This window comes from Myotis davidii, unplaced genomic scaffold (genome assembly GCF_000327345.1).
Source record: "Myotis davidii unplaced genomic scaffold, ASM32734v1 scaffold428, whole genome shotgun sequence".
Lineage (NCBI taxonomy): Eukaryota > Metazoa > Chordata > Mammalia > Chiroptera > Vespertilionidae > Myotis > Myotis davidii.
In genome coordinates, this window is record NW_006299834.1 from 2652281 (window position 1) to 2659359 (window position 7079).

The window sequence follows — 7079 nt, forward strand, 5'->3', positions numbered from 1 at the left end:
CGGGGAAAGGGGTGAGGGGGGGCGCCCTCCCTCTTGCTGCCGAAACCCGAGTCCACCCACGGGCCGTTCGCTAGTCGTGACCGGCTCCCGAGCCAGGCCCGAGGTGCTGCCTCCCTTGGAGGCTTGAGGCCGGGGGAGCCGCGGCCCTGGCAGCGTTTGGTTTCCTGGGTCCAATTCGGGGAAATGCTCGGGAAGCTCACTGACCGCCCTCCCGGGGGCAGACTGAGCAGCCTTCTCCAGCTCCGCCGCCACCTGCCCACGGGAAATAGGAGGAGGGAGACGGGGAGCCATCGCCAGCCCCCTGCGCCCCAGAATGGCCTCTGGTTAAGGAACACGATTTGGACGCCCCGGAGCACACGTCCCCCGGACCTCACTTGGTCACCCACGGGGTTCTTTCTCCCTCAATTCGATCCTCCTTCCGCGTCGTTGGCCGTAGTCATATCTTTAGTCTTGAATTGGTGTGACCCACTCAGTTATGGGTTCTTCCTGGAGATTCCTTCCCAGCCCACACACCTGTACTTCCTGTCACCCTCAGACCAGGACCTCTTTGTGCGTCTCTAACCTTTCAGAGGTGTAACTCAAATCGCTCCTACATCTTGGATTGGCTTATTTGAAATCTCATTATTTTCTCTCGAAAGAAAACCGGAGAGCCAGGGAGTGTGTTGACTCCATTGCTAAACCAGAATAACTGCAGTTTGTTTCCCGTCTTAGTCACGAACAGGTACAACAAATCCGTGAAAACATTACAGCCTCAACCAGGCTCGGAAGGGAAAGGAACCCTACAAGGTTCTTCTTAGCTCAAGTTTTGTTAATGATTTCACGTTTAGGTTTCTGTCATCTATTGTGTCCTTATAGGCCCCTATATGAAGACTAGAAACCTTGAGTAAATTAAGATATCGAAGGCATATTTATCCTTCATTTAACAAGTTCGTTGAGTATGATCCAAGTCCTGATATAAAGAGAAGAGAGACAGCCCTGGCCGGTTTGGCTCAGTGGATGGAGCCTCGGCCTGCGGACTGAAGGATCCCAGGGTCCATTCCGGTCAAGGGCATGTACCTTGGTTGCGGGCACATCCCCAGTGGGGAGTGTGCAGGAGGCAGCTGATTGATGTTTCTCTCTCATCAGTGTTTCTAACTCTCTATCCCTCTCCCCTCCTCTCTGTAAAAAATCATTAAAATATATTTTTTTAAAAAAGAAAAGACAGAGAAACTTCTAGTAAGAAAATGACATGTCAGTGAATAGATGCATCAGATAATCTCTGGATCCCTAGCGCGATGAAGAAGACAAAACAAGGTCATGAGATTGAGGGGGGATGGAAGCAACATTAAATTGGGTGATGAGGCCAAACTGGTTTGGCTCAGTGGATAGAGCGTCGGCCTGCGGACTGAAAGGTCCCAGGTTCGATTCCGGTCAAGGGCATGTACCTGGGTTGTGGGCACATCCCCAGTGGGAGATGTGCAGGAGGCAGCTGATCGATGTTTCTCTCTCATCGATGTTTCTAGCTCTCTATCTCTCTCCCTTCCTCTCTGTAAAAAATCAATAAAATGTATTTTAAAAAAAATTGGGTGATGAGGTCTCTATGAGGAGCAATATTTAGGCACCATAGGGGTAGGGTAGTTCTTTCTCAGGCAGAGGAATAAAAGTCCCAGCTCCTTAGTATACCAGTGATGGCGAACCTTTTGAGCTTGGCATGTCAGCATTTTGAAAAACCCTACCTTAACTCTGGTGCCGTGTCACATATAGAAATTTTTTGATATTTGCAACCATAGTAAAACAAAGATTTATATTTTTGATATTTATTTTATATATTTAAATGCCATTTAACAAAGAAAAATTTTTAAAAAATGAGTTCGTGTGTCACCTCTGACATGCGTGTCATAGGTTCGCCATCACTGACCTATACCATCCTGGTTGCAGACTGGATTCCTGGCCCTGGTCAGGATGTGTGGGGGAGGCAATCGCTGTATCTCTCACATCGATGTTTCTCTCTCTGTCTCTCCTCCTCCCACTCTCTCTAAAAATCAATAGAAAAATATCCTCAGGTGAAGATTAACAACAACAAAAGTTATTTACCATGATTAAGTGGGGTTTCTTCCAGGGATGTAAGTTTCAATGTTTTAAAATCAGCCAATGGATTACTTATATTAACAGGTTCAAGAAGAAAAATCACATGGTCATACAATAGGCACAGAAAAACATTTGACAAAATTCAACAACCATTCATTATAAACTCTCAGAAAAGTAGGAATAGAGGAGAACTTCCTGAACTTTATAAAGAGCATCTACCAAAAAACTTACAGCTAGCATACTTAATGGTGAAATACTGAATGCTTTCCTCTTCAAATTGGGAACAAGGCGAGAATGGCCTCTCTTACCGCTCTTACTTATTGTAGCACTGGCACGCGTAGCCTGTGCAATAAGAAAGCAAAAGGCATACAGATTGGAAACAAAGATATAAAACTGTCCCATTTCTAGGTGACACAGTTTATGTGGAAAATCTAAGGAATCTTAAAAAAACCTTCTTAGGACTAATATGTATGATCAGCAAGCTCATAGGATACAAAATAAACATACGAAAATTGTATATACAAGCTATAAATGGGTGGACATAATAGAAATTAAAAATAATATATCATTTATAAAAAAATATGTACAAATCTAACAAAACATATATAGAACTGGTACACTTAAAACTAACAACACTGAAAATTGTTTTTAAGACTTTTAATAAGTAGACATGTTCATGGATGAAAAGATGCATCATAGTAAAAAGTTCAGCTTTCACCAAATTAGTATAGTTTAACACAATTCCTCTCAAAATCCCAGGAAGTTTTTTTTTTTGTAGTTACAGGTAAAATTATTCTAAAATTTATATGGAAAGGCAAAAGCACTACAATAGCTAAAATAATTTTGAAAAGGAAGAATCACTAATTTTGAAAATCAAGACTCTTTTTGAAAAGGAGTCACTTTACCTGCTTACAAGACTTATTATGCAGCTACAGCAATCAAGACTGGGTGCTATTGGTAGAGGAACAGACATATATGTCAATGGGACAGAACAGAAAACCCAGGAAAAGGTCCACCCAAATATGCTCAACTAAATTTTAACAACTATACAAAAGCAATTCAGTGGAGGAAAGATTGCATTTTCAACAAATGGTGCTGGGGCAATTAGACATCCATGGGCAAAGCAAACAACACAAACAGAGAAGGCCGTAGACCTATTCTCACACCTTATACAGAAATTAGCTCCTCATGTATCATGAACTTAAATGTAAAACATAGTACTATAGAATTCTTGGAATAAAACAGTAGGAAATTTGCAGGATTTAGGGCTAGAGTTCTTAGACTTGACACCAAAAACATGATCCATAAAAGGAACAACGGATACATTGGATTTCATCAGAATTTAAAACTTTTGCTTTGTGAAAGACTCTGTTCATAGCATGGAAAGACAAGCGACAGAGTGGGAGAAAGTTTTTGCAAGGCACATATGTGATAAAGCACTAATATCCAGAATATAGAAAGAGCTCAACAGTCAACAGTCAATAATCAAATGATCCAGTTAGGAAATGGGCAAAAGACAGAGAGCGATTTCATCAGAGGACATACAAATGGCAAATAAACAAAGAGATGTTCGACATAAATGGCCATTACAGAAATGCAAATTAAAGCCACAACTAGATGTCAGTACACACCTATTAGAATGGCTAAAGTATAAAACACTGTGACAAACGCCACTGTTGTCGAGAATGCAGAGAAACTGGATCCCTCATACATTGCAGGTGGAATGCAAAATGGAACAGCCACCCCGGGAAACAATTTGGCAGTATATTTAAAAGGTAAACATGCCACTACTGTCCAACTCAGCAATTGCAGTCCTGGGCATTTATTCCAAAGAATAAAAACTTCTATTCACATAAAAATCCACACACAGATGTTAGCAGCTTTATCTATAATGGCCCCAAACTGGAAACATCCAGATGTCCTCCCATGGGAAATGGTTAAATCGTGGTACATCTATACCACTTGGCTGTAAAAAGAAATGAACCATTGTTACATGCAACTGATGACTCTCCAGAGAATTATGCTGAGTGAAAAAAAAAGCCAGTCCCACAAGGTTACATACTGTATAAGTCTATTTATGTAACATTCTTGACATGACAAAATTATATAAATGGAGGACAGATTAGTGCTTGCCAGGAGTAGGGTACGGAGGTGGGAGGGAAGTGGGTGTGGCGATGGTGCCTGTGGTGATGGCAGTGTTGTATCTTGACCGTATCTCTGTCAATATCCTGGTTGTGATATGGCACTATAGTTTTTGCAAGATGTTAGCATTGGAGAAAACTGAGTACAGCGCACACAGGATCTCATATTATTTTTTACAACTGTATGTAGAATCTACAAATTATCTCAAAATAATAAACTTAATTAAAAGAAAACGCAAGGCACCATTTTAAGCTACAAACAGCACTGAATAAGGTATAATCTCTGCTTCACAGGAGCTCACAGTCTATTTCATGAGGAGCTGGGCATATAGACACAATGTTTCCAGTTTGGGACTTTCTATCATTCCCCAACCTTGTTTTCGGTAGAAAACTTCCTTCTGTTCTGTTTTTTTTTTGGTCCCTCACCACCCACTGGATGTGATCAGGATCAGCTGCATAAGTTGCAGCGCCCCATGCAAAATGAAAATGCAAGGTCCTAGTTCAAAAATTATTAAGAATTTCAAGAGCAACAGCAGAGCATTAACCCATGTGCGGGGCCCTTTTGAGCCCCGAGGCCTGTGTGACTGCACGGGTCACTCTTGTGATACTGGCCCCGCCTGTGATTCTGGTAGGGTTGCCAATCACCCTCCTACCTCCCTTGGCAGGAGATGGTCCCAAATTACCCACAGGTGGCCACTCATAATATCTCATTGCCCTGGTTACTTGTACCAGAATCCTTCCAGGGAAGTCATATCTAATGAAATTGGGAAAGAGAACTTTTTTCCCTCTGGGATGAGTTGTTTATTGAACAGATATTTATTGGGTACACACCATGTGCCAGGCCCGGTCCTGCATGTAGGAGTTACAGTGGTGAACAAGATGTGTACAGATAGTCCTAGGCTAGTGATGGAAAAGAAAAAGAAAAACCCTACCTTAACTCTGGTGCCGTTTCACATATAGAAATTTTTTGAGATTTGCAACCATAGTAAAACAAAGACTTATATTTTTGATATTTATTTTATATATTTAAATGCCATTTAACAAAGAAAAATCAACCAAAAAAGTGAGTTCGTGTGTCACCTCTGACACGCGTGTCATAGGTTCGCCATCACTGTCTTAGGCCCTCCACATGTAGCTTATGCCCTACAGATAAAGGCAGACAACAGTAATGATTACATATTGGGTTAAATGCAAAATCAAAGAAAAAGTGGAGATGCTATAAGCCAGATACATATGATTCTTATTCTATAAGCGAGGAACATGAAGGTAAGAGAAAGCTAAGAAAATGATCTTTTTAAAAAATATATATATTTTATTGATTTTTTACAGAGAGGAAGGGAGAGGGATAGAGAGTTAGAAACATCAATGAGAGAGAAACATCAATCAGCTGCCTCCTGCACACTCTCTACAGGGGATGTGCCCGCAACCAAGGTACATGCCCTTGACTGGAATCGAACCTGGGACCCTTGAGTCCGCAGACTGATGCTCTATCCACTGAGCCAAGCTGGTTAGGGGAAGAAAATGATCTTAAGGTGAGAGAGCTGGTACATGGCCAAGGAGGGATTCTAACCCAGGCTGACACCAGCTGCACCATGGCAGTCAGGATCAGTGAGAACTGGAGTGCTCACTTGCACAGTGTAGTAGGGTTGTTCAGGGCTCAGGTACTGAGTCGTAGCTCAATTCAAATCCTGGCTTGGACAAATTACTTGAACTTCTGAATGTCTTGCTTTTCTCATTTATAAAACATGGTGTGAGCCCAGCTTGCATGGCTCAGTGGTTGAGCATCGACCTATGAACCAGGTGGTCATGGTTCAATTCCCAGTCAGGGCACATGCCCGATCAATGATTCTTTCATCATTGATATTTCTCTCTCTCCCTTCCTCTCTGAAATCAATAAAAATATATTTTCAAATAAATAAAAATAAAATGAGGTGTGATAGGAATTGTTGCTGCAGTGGATAGTCGGCCTGCAGACTGAAAGGTCCCAGGTTTGTTCTGGTCAAGGGCATGTACCTTGGTTGCGGACACATCCCCAGTAGGAAGTGTGCAGGAGGCAGTTGACCGATGTTTCTCTCTCATGGATGTTTCTGGCTCTCTATCCTTCTCCCTTCCTCTCTGTAAAAAATCGATAAAATATATTAAAAAAAAAAGAATTGTTGCTGCAGAGATTAGATGATATAATGCATTCTGAGGGCCTAATGAGAGTTCAGTGAGTGTTAGGCTTACAAATCAGTTTCAAGTTCCAAAAACTGAATTCCATCCAGAACTACTTACAATATGATGTTGGGTGAGTTGAATGCTCAGGGAGCCTATTTTCCTCATCTGTAAAATAAGATTAGTGACATGGCTCACAGGCTCAACATAAGCATAAATGAGATAACGTAAATGACAGTGCTATAATGTGTGGGCAACCCTATCTAATAAAAGAGAAACATGGTAATTAGCGTACGTCCGTTACCCTTCCCATTGGCTAATCAGCGAGATATGCAAATTAACTGTCAGCCAAGATGGCGGCCGGCAGCCAGGCAGCTTGAAACTAACATGAGGCTTGCTTGCTTCAGTGATGGAGGAAACCAACGTTCCCCACCTGCCTTGCCGGGCCTCTTAGCTTGCAGTTTGAAACATAGTTACAAATATAGAAGCTAAACAAAACTCCAGAAACCTGCTTTCAGCGAGCCAGCATCTCAGAGCTGGAGTTGATACAGTGTTTTGATTATAGAACACAACAAACCAGATACCTGCTTTCAGCAGCAGAGGCCTCAGAGCTGGAGTCAGAGCTAAAGCTGGCCCAGAATAAAAAAGAAAAAAGAAAAAAAAGAGCAGTTGGGAGCTTCAGTCACCCCCAGCCTGAAAACAGCCCTCAGCCCCTCA